This window comes from Coloeus monedula (assembly GCF_965178545.1).
Source record: "Coloeus monedula genome assembly, chromosome: 1".
Lineage (NCBI taxonomy): Eukaryota > Metazoa > Chordata > Aves > Passeriformes > Corvidae > Coloeus > Coloeus monedula.
This window is the reverse complement of record NC_138781.1, coordinates 86912919-86926934: the sequence shown is the minus strand read 5'-3', so window position 1 is coordinate 86926934 and position 14016 is coordinate 86912919. Positions and strand designations below refer to the sequence as shown.

The 14016-nt window shown below is 39.3% G+C and overlaps 1 protein-coding gene across 1 annotated transcript in view; it reads left to right on the top strand.

Moving 5' to 3' along the window:
- ADCY2 (adenylate cyclase 2) overlaps positions 1–14016 on the top strand; it is a 211455-nt gene that overhangs the window by 90182 nt on the left and 107257 nt on the right. The gene's annotated exons all lie outside the window — the stretch shown is intronic.

Genomic DNA, 14016 nt, shown 5'->3' with positions numbered 1-14016 from the left:
CAGTGCTAATTAGAGAAAGGTCTGTACACGCTGGTACCTGGAGTGGGGATACACCTGCCCTCAGCCATACCGGCAAATGTTGGCAGCTCCACAGAACACCAATAAAAGGTCATACGACTGTTTTCTTTGTTGATGTATGAAGTAGTTTTGATGAACATTGATTCAGAGTAGGAACAGATCAAGAGTAACAGGTATTTATTTTCTGAAAAGCATTAATTTCTTTCCTACTTATTGCTGGTTTATTCTGCATTGCTGGTTTAGTCTGCCTTTGTCTTGACAGAGATGGTGGCCTCATGCACAGCTCGTACCTCTGTACTTTCCTTCCAGTGCTGCCCAGCTAGCTGTCTCTAATAGCCATAATATTGCTGCTCATTGCTTCTACTGAAGAGTGCCTTGCAAAGGACGACTTTGAACTAATTCACTGTCCCGTTTTGTGTTACCTCCATGGACACTATCTACACCACCTGTTCAGTGCAAAGAAGTGGAGGTGGAGGAAGATGAAGAAATCCGTAGGAAGACTAAAGAAAGTCACAATTTTGAATGTATACACAACAGCAAATCAAAGAATCTTCAGAGCAACCAACTGAAAAATACAAGCAAAGTAACTGAATAAAGGAGCACTAATACAACCCAGGAATTTTTAAGTCTTGGCTACAGGAAGCAGTTCCTTACTCGTTGCAATCCTGTTCTGGCACTTTAAGCCATTACTCATTTTGTCTGTTTTTTGGCATTTTAAGCAATGAAGTGTTGGGGTGTTTTCTACCTGTCCTGTGACCATGTGGCTTTTGTCATTGTGGTTTGGGGCCAGAATTGAAAGAGTTCTCCTGTGAGCTGCTGATCATATTCTTTCTCATGCTTCTGCTTCAAGTAACCCTGATGGCAGGGGCCAGACCTGTCTTTGTGCTCTTGCAAAAGCCAGACTTACTGGTGTTGCCCATCTAAATGGCCATTCAGCGACTGACCTGCCTGTCAATTTTGAAGTCTTCTGTAACATTTTTCCCATGCAGCCTCTGGCTTGCAGGCTGTCGCAGAAAACTGCTTGGAGAGGAGTTCTGTGCAGAGTGGTAAACTTGTGCTGAAATGAATTGGGAGAGTTGGAACAGCTTAGGTTTGCCTGTGTTGTTCTTCAACATCCCACAGCTCATAAAAATGTCTAATGAGCAGTGGGAGTGGAGAAGGAAAGGAGTCAGACTGTGTGCTCTCTTAGAGCCATTGGATAACTGCGGGTTCCTAGCTGTGATTTTGTCTTTTCCTCAAAGAGAAAAGTATATTGAAAACCTTTCTCTGCAGAAGATGGTGAATAACAAGGTAGCAGCGTTTGTTGATCAGGTTGGGATATTCAAAGCAGAGATAATAAATGCCTGTTGCTGAGAATGGAGAAACACTTACATGTATATGTTTGATTGGTTAGTAAAACAGAGAAAGGGCTGTTTTCTCTCGTCCCAGAGGCGAACATGGATAGTGTCCATACACTCAAATGCACTAAATTGAATTTAAGATAAATGTTAAGTGAAGAAAAATTAATTTAGTGTGAATGTGGATTTACAGATTTGGGAAATTGTGTTTTAAACATAACATAACTGAAAAGCAAAGTTAATCTGCTATTCTATGTGGCGCTGAGACCTGCTTCCCTCAGATAGCACATTACTTTGCAATATGTGGATGTTCCATCAGCCTTCTTTGATTAAGAAGGGTTGGTGTGTGAGAAATACTGCTCCAGGTCTTCTTCCGTGTAGTATTACCTCATATCTTCATGATGTATTGTCAAATCTTTCTAGTGGCAGGCTGTATTATTAAAAGGTAGGTTGGTTGCAGGGTGAAACTTACTTTGCTGTAAAAGATAACTTGTATTAGCAACCAGTAGGGGGTTTAAATAGGAATTTGCTTTTTGTACAGGATTATTTTTCTTGTGGAGAATTAAAAAATAGTCATTCCATGCAGAAAAAAATCCTGCAAGTCCTGTGCACTTTCTGCATTGTTCATATTGCTGCTTAGGAGCACTTATTATGTATTTTTTCTATTATCTTAGAACATGCCAGTTCAAAACAGGCATCTTTTATAAAGACAGGCAGGAGACTGAAAGCATTAGAGAAGGGAAATTGGTTTTTTATTTTGGTTGCTACATGTGCATCAGAATTTGCAAAAAGAGGTTGTATTTTCATGTGACTATTTCTAATTTATCCATAGTGTTCCAATAATATTCCAGTCACATTTGGGAATGAAGTCAGAAATTAATAAATACAATATAACTGCAATCATCTGGAAATTGTATTCTTTCCTTCATATTATTAGTAACTTCTCTTTGTACATTGGAAGGCCTGTCAGTTTTTGCCAAGCATCATGCTGTATTTCAATAGTAGTTTCACAGCTTTTTGTTTCTAAAATATGTAGAAATGTAGTATACAAACTGTAAAGGAATTTGTAAGAAGTGTGTTAAATGCAAAGTCTGGTAGTAAGGCAGAGGTGTAGGTAGTAGGCAGGTTATCATGGAAATGGCACTATTGCCAGTTTAGTGACTTCTATTTGTCTTCATGTTCCCAGTATTAAACCCATTTGATTTTTGAAATACATTATTTAGAAGGGAAAACTTTGTTGTGTTTACTGCCAGCATTTCATTTTCCCTGCATGCAATCATAACCTAAAAGCTGCTTCTTGTATGGTACACAAAATTTGTAGGTTTATCCACAAAGCAAAACCTCGAGAGTATATTTTGAACACAGGAAAGAGTAGATTATGTGAGCAATAAAGATATTTCAAAATATGTCAGAAAATGATAGGAAATTAAATTTTTTTACTTTGAATATTACATAATCATAAGCAGTTTTAAATTGTAATTCAGTTAAAATAATATTTGCCTTAGATGCACAGTAATAGAGCTGAATAGAATACCTTATGGAGCTATCTCAATTCACCTTGTCATTGTGCCTGTTGTAATTGCAATTTTTTCCCTGCTATTCATTCTGCTAATTAGCATGCTATATCAGCAATTTTGGAATCTATTTGCACCACTAGAGTTAATTAGCCAAAGTGAAAACATTTCATCTGTGCAAGTGTTTATTTAAAGTGTTGCAAAATGCCTTTGTATGCACTTAACACTGGTCAGATAGGAGTCTGAAGAACATACACCTAAAAGTATGTAATTTGTTTTGGATAGCAACTAGAGCTATGGCAGTTAACCAAACCAATCTCCCCTTACCTGCATGCTGGATCCTTGTTTCAGCACTTGAGTTATGAGAGGACTTTCATAGGGTCTGTAGGGACATTTGACACAGAGGTTACAAAAATACTCAGGGAGGACAAGGCTATCACAGAGAAACAATTTCTGTATGCCTGTTCACTGAAGAAGAATCTGAAGAAAATCTCACATTAAAATCCTTCTTGGAGGGATGGGTGAAGGAGAGCGTGTATAGATTGGTCTAAAATACACCTTGGTTCCTGACAAGTGTAAGATAGAAAATATGAAAATGAACTTTTAAGAAAGGTTCTAGAAAGGGTCAGGGAGACTTTTGGTGTGCAAACTCAGTATCTTCATGAGGCAAAAAAATGAAGCTGTAAGAATAGAGAATGAGATAAACGCATTCTATTTTGAAAGGAGTAAAAGGAAGTCTTTCCTTAAAAGTATCTTGAAGCTGACTGAAGGTGTCAACAAACACGTAGATGAGGCTGATTTCATTGATAGCTGTATGCCTTTGAAGGTGTCCTTTGCCCAAACCTTTTCAGTGAACTGAGAAGCTGAGAGGGAAGATTTGTGCATGGATAAATAGCTCTTTAAAAGACAAGGAACAGAAGGTAGGAGTAAAAGAACAGAACAAGTCTGGAGGCATGGACTCTGGACAAGTACCTCCAATTGTTTAATCATTGCCCTCGGCTAGTTTGAGAGTAACAGCCTATTCCTAACAATGCTGTGTAGTATTTTAGGTGCCTGTAGTGTAAATACTGCTCTGTAGGGGTTGTCACTAATGCTGGTACGAATAGAAGGTGACGGCAAAAAGGAGGCTCAGGAGAGACCTCCTCACTCTATATATGTACCCAAAAGGAGGTTTTCAATGGATGTGGGTCTCTTCTCCCAAGTAACAAGCAAGAGGACAAGAGGGAATGACACCAAGCTATGCCAGGGGGTGATTTATTTTGGATATTAGGAAAAATAGCTTCACTGTGAGGGTGATCAGGCACTGGAACAGGCTGAGCAGGGAAGTGGTGGAATCATCATCCCTGGAAGTGTTCAAAAAATGTGTAGATGTGGCATTTAGGGATGGAGTTTAGTGGTGAACATGGAGGTGCTGGGTGAATGGTCGGACTTGATGATCTTAGAGGTCTTTCCCAACCATAATGATTCTATGACCCCATGATTCTGTTCTATGAATTGGAGGTACTGTGCTAACTTTTGAGGTGTTACTCAGAATATACTCCCACAAACCATATAATTTAGAAAAAAACTGTTTCAGGGTGTCCAAGATGCTTCACACTAGGGCTGTGGAATAGAAAGCCTGACCTGACAAATGACATCTTGACAGTTTTGAGGCACAAAGGAGAGAAAAATGGCATGTTTTATGTGAAGATGGAATGAATTGGCAGCAACAGCATGAAGAGGTTTTAATATTTGCTTAATTCCTTCCCAAATGTAAACCAAACTTAATACTTCCTTTGTCCCACCTTGCTGACTCTTGACAGCATTTGCCTGACACCAGAAAATAGAACTTTTAGGTTTCCTGAGAGCAAATTTTACTGTTGGATGAATTCCAGTTAAGAATTAACCCAAATACTGATTAGAGATCTCAGCATATTTCAAGTTCTTTAAAAAACATTACAGGCACTTGTAAGAGTGTCATTATTAATAACTCTGACTCTGAGGACATTCTGGAATCTGTTTAATCCAGCTCTGTGGGTGATCACTTTCCCTACTTATACACCACTGTCATTATCCTTCCTTCTGCTCCAACACATTCTTTGCGACCTATATAGCCAAGGACCACTGATTCCTAACACAGGCTGCCAAATTATGAAAAATGAGCTTGATAAAATTTGTCATACTCATCAGACAAGCAGAAAAATTTCTTGAGTATATCTAACTAAAAAGCTTATCCCAGATCATTATGAACACTGATAGAGAAAAATATCACCTGAGAAAAACGTTTATATAAATCAGAATTTCATATAGAGATAATGAAAAACAGAATTTAAAAATGTTTATCGAATAGATTAAAGCACATGTTAATTGCCAACTGTTTGCAGTGCAATAGAAAAATTGCACTGAGTATATGTTGTTACTGTAATTTATCCATGTAATTCTAAACTGTCCATTGATTTTAATTTCCATATATATTGATAAGTGAGAGTATTAATATGCAGTGCAGTTACATACAGTATAAACTACAAAAATTATGGGAGAAATCTGAAATCAACATTAGGTTTTTGAGGGTTAGGCATATCAGTACCTGAATAATGAGCACATACGTGATTATCGGTTCATTTATCTGTTTGTCCTTCCTTCTGGTAGCTTTTGAACTTACTGATTAATTTCTGTAAAACTTGCCAGGAGGCAAGATGTTGAGAGATATATGAAGAAATTTCATTAAGACTGGTAGATAATAATATGAAATAAACTTCATGAAGACTGCTAGACAGTGCAGGAGAGATAGACTAGTAATACTCCTGATTGGGGCAAGTAAGGAGAAATCTACTGGTACACATGAAACTTGGCAACGTATTGCTGGTCCCATAAGTAAATGTACTTACATTTGAAATTTTAGTGTTGGAGGGCAGTGGGTGGAGGTTTAAGAGTGAACCAGATTTATAGGAAAAGATTGAAGTTATTTTAAGATCAGACATAGGATTATTTCTGTAACATGTCAAAGATTGATGTATTACTCCATAGATTTTATTTTTGGGTTGGTTTTTTTTGTTTGTTTGTTTTTGTTTTTGTTTTAATTTTATGGTATTTATTTTCTTTTTTTTTTTTTAATTCTTTTAGCACACTAATACTCACCAGTATATGACATCCAGGACGTAAAAATTAATCTCAGTCTTTTTGAGAGAACATTTTAAGATCAGTTTTAGTAGTAAAGAAATTAAAGGATCCCAGAGGTGCATGTAAACACAAATTACCTCTCTGCAGGCAGGCAGGAGAATGCAGTGGCTGCCTGATTCCTTCTCACAGAAGAGAGCATGAGTTCCCCTCTGGCAAAAACAAAAAAAAATTTAGATTCAAAATATGAAGAGTTATTAATTAGAGTCAATGATATTGATTATATGTATTACACAGAAGTGTTCTAAAGGGACCATAACTCTGATTCTTGTTCCTTGTTTATTTTTCCTGGGTTTGATTAAAGAGCTTACAGTTTATGGTCTGTTTTTATCTACACTGGTGTATATTTAGGGTCTGTGTATGCCCAGAGCTGAAGAAAATAAATCCAGTCATTCCACAGAACACCTCAGAGCTATGAGAAAGTTCAGTCTGCAAGAATGTTAAAAAGAAAATCACATCAAATAACATACATATTACAAAAAAGGAATATCCTGCTCCTGTCCTCAGTCCTCTGATTGCAAAAGCTACAAAGAGAATTACACATCCCAATTAGAAGACAACATCGCAACTTCCTGGCTTGTAAAATGACATCAATTCCTCTTCCACAAAGGGACTCTTTACCAAATTTATTTTAGCACTGGAAATATGGAACCATCTAGGATACTGAGTAATTCAAATCTTTATTTTTTTGTTGCTTCGCAGTTATTTTGAGCAATCTTGTATTGGTGGGGGTTTTTTGGTTGGTTTGTGGTTTTTCTTTTAATTGAGCTGTTTCTTGAAAAATTGCAGCTTGTTTTTCTACTTACCTTGCTGTAAAACATTCGACATTCTCCTTGATATAGACAAAGGGTCTGAGGATTGTGGATCTTCCTGTTCCTTCTCTTCATCTGTAGTGTGTTCTTATTGTGGCTTTCATAAGTATTTAAGGATTTAAATATCTTTGACCTTTCAGACTATTAAAATAATTTTGCAGTGATTAAAGAAATTGTTTTTACTTTGAATTCATGGGGAAGTAAGTATGCAGTTGCCCATAATCTCTCTGTCCTTCAGCCAGTCATGTTCTGCACCCAAATAATTTTAATTCATAAACTTTTACAACAATCTCTAAAACAGAAATAGAAGTCTAAGAGATTGCTACATTTCTTCATGAAACACAGGAGCTTTCGTAATAAAGACCCCACCTTAGTGATCTCATTAAGTACAGGAAAAGGCCAGGTGTTACTTTCTGTAGCAGCAGCTGGTAGATCAAGCACCTCAAGATTACTAGTTTTCGGCCAGCTACAAAAATTTTTGCCCTGTAATTTCACTCCTCCCCAAACTCTGGGTTTTTGAAACAGAGGTTGCCATATGGACAAACATCTCCCATTTTCAAATTTGCCATCCTACTTGTGAGCTATGACATAGCTTGTTGGCGCTGAAATGTATTAAAATATTAGACTTCTATAGTTCTGGAAATGAGAAAGAAGAAAAGGTCAACATTGTATGACTGGCCAGAGCTCTGTGTGCAAGAGTTTTGCATGGAGTAGCTGGAGAACCTTCCGAACACTTCTACTTAAAATAATGGTATTGGGCATAGTGCATGAATAACTAATTTACATGGTGGCTATACATTTCCTTTTAAAATGCTGCTTTTCATTTCTACCCAGTGCTACCCAGTTCTTTTCAGCTGAATTATGTCCAAGTCTAAAACTCTACAGGTTCCAAAGCAGCACAAACTTGTTCCCTAGCTTGGCAAGTCACACCACAAACCATTACATGAAAGATCAAATGGAGGGAGAGACAATTCATCTTTGCAGAGCTAAAGAATTTGCACTTTGTCAATGATGTACGAAGTCTTTTTTCTCACATTTATTTCCATGCAGAAATTATAAATGATAGCCATTTTTGCCCACCCCTCAGCTTCCATTTCCTCAGTTTTCTTATCCAGAAGAAAAGTGAAATTTAACCATTGAAAAAATTGCTAGTTGTTTGTGTTGGTTTTGTTGTTGTTAAAAATTCTGCTTATGCAAGAATTCAGGAAGGATATGCGCAAAATCTAAGAGGAAGGAAATGTGGCAAATAATTCAAAACTGGAAGCTTTCAATGCAGGGAAAATCTATGGAGAATTCTGATTTTTATATTCAGTATTTGAACAGCAGTTTCTAAGATATTTAACAAACTATTTATGCTTCAGTCAGAATCAGCAATCGGTATTCTAGTTCTTCTGGTTTTGTATAGCATAGTACTTCTTTATATGCATATACCTTTGTGGGCACCTTTTATCAGCTGAACTTCTATATGATACACTACATTTTTTTGAGCAACTCAGTGAACTGTAGTACTCTCTTGAGAAATTAGTCATAGCTGCTTAACTTTGTCTTCATTTGCTTTTAAATGCAGTCTATTTTGATAGTGAGGCACTAGACATCTAATTACTTGATGTTCACTGATACTGAAAAATACCTGTGCTTGAATGTAAAATTGCCCCATTGCTTGGAAGCGTGCAGTTTTCTGTAGGTCAAAAGAGGTGGAGGAGACATCAGCCATGATTATGTTCCTTAAGTGATTAAAGATACTTCCTGGTGGTATCTTGGTGTTCCTTGTGTTAATTTTTGACTCATACTTAGATCACTTTCTGCAGACATTGAATTTATTCATTGATAAAACAGGAACTTCAGCACAGTGTACATAATGGATATATCTGAAGGGATGCAGATGGCCCACGAGATAGATTTGCCTCTCTCTCCACTCCAACTGTACAGAGAAATGGGAACTTGTGCTGTGTTACTCAGTGTTTCCATATGGTGAATTGAGTGGGAGCTTAATGGAATTTATGTATATTGTGGTTTTGGGGGGTTTTGGTCGTACAGTGTCTGTTTGTAAAGGGCGTGAACCAGGTTCATACAACAGTGTCTTTGAGATCACCCTGGTCTTTTTCTGCTGTTGAGTTACCATCATTCATCGCACTCCTTTCCACAGCTCAGGCTTGTTCTCCTGGGAGAAAGCCCTAACCATGTTGTGTAGTCTATGCCTGAATTGTCTACAGAGGTTCTCAGCTACAGCTTAATCTGCACAGTTATCAGAGCTTTCACAGAAAGATGGAGAATTTATTACCAGAAGATCCACCACAGCTTTTCTTATTATCTAATATATATCTAGGGTTGGGGGAAGGCAAGGATGAGGAGGGGAAAAAAAAAAGGATGGGGGGAAGAGGCTGCAGGGTTCTACCCTACAGAAATGACAAGGTAGAAGATTGGTCTGACTCAGGATTTCATTCCAAGTGCTTTGGTACAGGTAGGATTCACAGCATGACATCTTCTCAGAGGAGGTGCCTGAACAGAAGAAACCTTTGGTATGGTTGCATATTGATTAGAGTACTTGCCTAAAAAGGGGGAAGCTTAGTTAATTTTTTTGTACTGAGGAAAACTTTGGACCTGTCTCTGCTGGGAGAATGCCTATGAGACTTTATAACAAACCAGGGATGGAGCTCATGACCAGCTGATATGTTGAAACTGGGCTGCAAGTCAGAGGCAAATGCAGACCTGGGAGAGATATTCAGCAAGAAGTATATATATGTTGCCTTTTCTGTTTAGTAATGCTAATTGCACTTACTACTGAACGCTCTATTGACAGTATGCATTTTGCTCAATAGCAGAAATGTACACTTAAGCCAGAATAAATACAGGCAAAAAAAAAATCTGTTTAGAAACCAATTCATCCATTTCTTAAACTTTATTTCTAAGTTAATCCCTTAGTGACACATTTCTGAATGAACTCCATGCTAGCCAAAAGAATTAAGGGTGTTTTAAACACAGTTTCTATCTGCATATTCACTTACACATTTATGCGTTAGATCTACGCTAAGTATGGCAGTGGCTGAGATATGTTGCATTGTCTTTGAACAGCTTAATTCAGGTACTGGAAGCCATCACAGAGCTTCATGTGGACTGAATTACCCCACTGAGTATCTGAAAAGCCTGGTTACTTAGCTTCCTTGCCTGTCAGTCACTCATTTCCATCTATTTTCTCACTTCAGCTAGTTCAGTCATAAAACTGTAATTTCTTTTTCTATGATTGTGAAGATGATACTCATAATTTACTCTCCATCTACCCTTTACAGTATATTTTTTAATTTTGATTGATTATATTCCTGAAGTTTTGTTTTAAATGGTCTATAACTTTATGAAACTGGACAATTCATTTAGTGAGTGTGTGTGCAGCCTTTCAACAGTGACATCTACCTAGAGATCATGACAGCACACTGTTTATTTCAGTTCAATTTAGTTATCATTTCGTTCCTACTACATATCTCAGCATTGTCTATGCCCAGCAGTCTTTATTTTCAGGCATTTCTTCCTACTTTATAATTTCATTTTAAGACCCAGCAGTGATTGCCAGTTGGAACACCCTACCCTGCACTGTGATCTGTCACACAAGATCTTTGTTCACTGATCCATATCTGCTGACATCAAAGCAGAATCAAGCGATTGTGATTTACAAAGAAATAGAAAATATTTTAATGTTGGGGCCCTCCCCCTGCCATGTAGCCCTGGGAGAGGGGCCCTGGGGGGGAGACACGGGGTTTCCCTGCCCCTGGTCAGCCTCATTCCCCATTAGTTGTTTTGTGTTCCCCTGGGTGGGCAAGGACCCTCAGGTCCCGTGATTGAGCAGTTCCTCAGCAGAGCCCCGGCCATGCGGCTGGAGAAATATCTCTGAAACATCTAGCAAGAATCGGTCCATAGATATTTCTTTCCACGGGCCTTGTTGTCTGATACAGCATGTTGCAGTATCCACACTGTAACAAACGGTGGAGAAATGCTGGCAAGACATCGATCCCTAAGGACAGAAAATTTGTGAGTAAAAACCACTCTAGATCCCTCTCTTCTCGCCTTGGTTTGGATATTCTCTCTAAATTATGGAGGAACCGTGGCAAGACTCTTGGCTCTCAGAGCCGCATATGGATATTTATCTTAAACTTGAAAAGATTCTTGAACAACAATTTGTAAATTTTAGTTTAATTCAAGCTCAAAAGGAACTGAAACATTTCCTTTCATGGTTCTTTAAGAACTTTTTCTGTGTTTCTTGGGATTTAATTCTTACCAAAGACTTTTGGAAGACCATTTGGACACAGTTAATTTCTGAGTCAAAATATATGCCGATGGAAGGATATTTTCGTGAATATTATTTAATTACCGAGACCACTGAACAATGTCAGCTGTGTCCTGGCAAAGGGAAGCCTGGCTCAGGGACCGTGCGGCCCAGGTCACATGGACTGAGCCCTCTCTGAGCAGCAGTGAGGCAATTCCCACACATGGGTGGAGCGATGCGAGCTGCAGTGTCGGCAGCGGAGCGAGGCGCAGCGGGAACAGCGCAACCCGGCGGTGCCCGCCTGGCACTGCACAGCGCGTGGTGGAGCGAGCCCCGGGAACGCCCGGCCGAGAGGGGCGGTGTGTGGGCAGCGGCAGCGGCGGTGGAGCGGAGCCGCGCCGAACCGAAACACGCACCAGAGCAGGGGGTGGGGGGGTCATCGCTTGGGGGCCCGGCCGAGACCCCGGCACGGCCCTAGGCAGCGGCAGTGCAGCTGAGAGCAGAGGAGATGGCACCCAGGGAGCTGAGCGGCCCGGCCCCGAATGCGACCCTGGGAAGAGCGTGCAGGCACGAGCAGCCCTGATGGCCCCGGCAGCACTGACAACCCTACCAATTCCAACACGGGAGCGACCGAAAGCGAAAGAGAAAGCAAAAATGCAGCAAGACAGAAAACAGCAACCACTCGGAAAAAGGAAAAAATCACCGTAGCTAAGGTTTTAGGAATAGTAAAATGGTATAATGTTACACAAAATCATGGTTTTGTAACGAGATGTGACAACCAGCAAGACATATTCATTCATAGAGCTGCTATTAAAAAGAATAACCCTGAAAAATACATCCCAAGCTTGGGAGATAGAGAGGTGGTGGAGTTCAAAATTGTGCAAGGTAGAAAAGGGTTACAAGCAGCAGAGGTCACTGGGCCTGATGGTGTTCCTGTAAAAGGCAGTATATATGCTAAAAATCATAGTCATGTTAGACAATATCTCCATTGTAGGCCCCCCCTACAGTCTCCCTTTCTTAATCCCACCTTTCCCTTTTACCCTATATCCTATTACCCCCAGTGTATTCCCAATCCATTTTTTCACCCATGGTTTCCCTCACAAGACCATACCTTTGCCAATTGTTTCCCCAGAAATCCCTTTCCAGTGCCAAGTGGGGGATGAAGAGGGGGAGGGAAGAAATTAACTATTGTTTAGAGTTCCAACAGGTACAAATGGAAGAAACCCTCTCCTGCCTCAGTTTCCCCACAAAGCATGCCCGGAGAGTCCTGTCTCCCTTCTGTCAGCCTTAAGATGTTCCAGAGAATCTGTTTGGACATTTAAAGACTCGGGAGGGTGGCTTGTTTTACTTTGAAACTGTTCTTGTTATGTTTATCCAGTTGTTTTCAATGTTAAGTTTAAATCTCTTTTTGTTAAAAATAAATGGGTGAAATGTTGGGGTCCCTTCCCCCTGCCATGTAGCCCTGGCAGAGGGGCCCTGAGGGCACAGACACGGGGTTTGCCTGCCCCTGCTCAGCCTCGTTCCCATGGGTTGGTTTGTGTTCCCTGCGCGGGCAGAAGGACCCTTGGTCCCGTGACTGGAACAGTTCCTGGGCAGAGCTCCGGCCATGCGGCTGGAGAAATAAACATCTCTGAAACATCTATCAAGAATCAGTCCATAAATACTTCTCTCTACGGGCCTCATTGTCTGATACAGCATGTTGCAGTATCTGCACTGTAACATTTTAAGGTCAAATATTTTACTGTACACCATAATCTCATATGTTTGTGGATTTTTTTTTAGATTATTGGCTGTTGTGAAATGTTCCGTGTAAACTATTTCTTATCCCTCTGCTTCATAATAGAGGTTCTTTGGAGAAAGTGAAATATGTAGATTTTTCTCATTGTTTTTAGATTTATCTATTTTAGAAAAATTTAAGAACTCAGATGTTGCTTTTAGAAACATTATAATGCCATAATCTTGAAGTTTTAGGGAAAGAAAGAAAAGTTCTACCAAACTGAAAACATCAATCATTTTTGCAGTAAAGGTGGATAGCTCCTGCTTTTAGCTTTGTGGAGCCATGAGAGGTGAGATGTCAGAAATGTCACAGATGGAGGAACAAGTATTGCATGCAATGATGTTAAGATTTGTGAGGAAAATAAAAGTATGTATTTGCCATTTTAAAGTTTCCATTTACAAAAGGAACATTAAAACTCCATGGTTTTCTTTTTTCTTGTGAATAAAATGTATTCCACAAGGAGATTGATTTCTGTTAATAGGACAATTTATCTTTTTTCTTTGAACCACTGTAGCACACTGTTGGACTTTTTTCTGATCTGTCTCTTTGTATTGGCTTTGCTTACACTACTAGCAGTTCACGAAAGATTGCCCGGTACATAGGTACACCAAAACCAACCCATGAATGATCACCAGGGAAATCTATCATAAACCTCATGATTAGATTAGCTGTGAAGGATTAATGAAATTTTTGCCTCCTTTCTTCCTCCTTCCCCTCCAGACCATGAGTACTGTGACATCGTGCAGTGCTTGTAATCCAGGGTATATGATACACAAGGGCCTTACAGATAGAGACGATAGAGACCTGCTCTGAGCAGACTGCAGCTGTATCTCAGCTTCAATTTAATATTATCTTTATTATTACTTTTATTATTGAATTAGGAATTGGCTTCATTGCTTTACTGTGTTTCTTTTGCTCTGAGTGAGCTAGAATGGATAAATGTGTTTCTTTTATTTCCAGCAATAAGCTGGGCACAGTTAAAAGTATTAGCATCACCACACAATATTGTGTCCTTTCCAAAGGTCAAGTGCAGAAAAGGCCTTGATTTTTTAAGCAAACTTATTTCCCATGTTCGTGGCTTGTTGCATGCAGAGGCATGTTGCAAGTGTGACCCCCTAAATCTTAAAGTTCTGTGTTTTAGGCAATT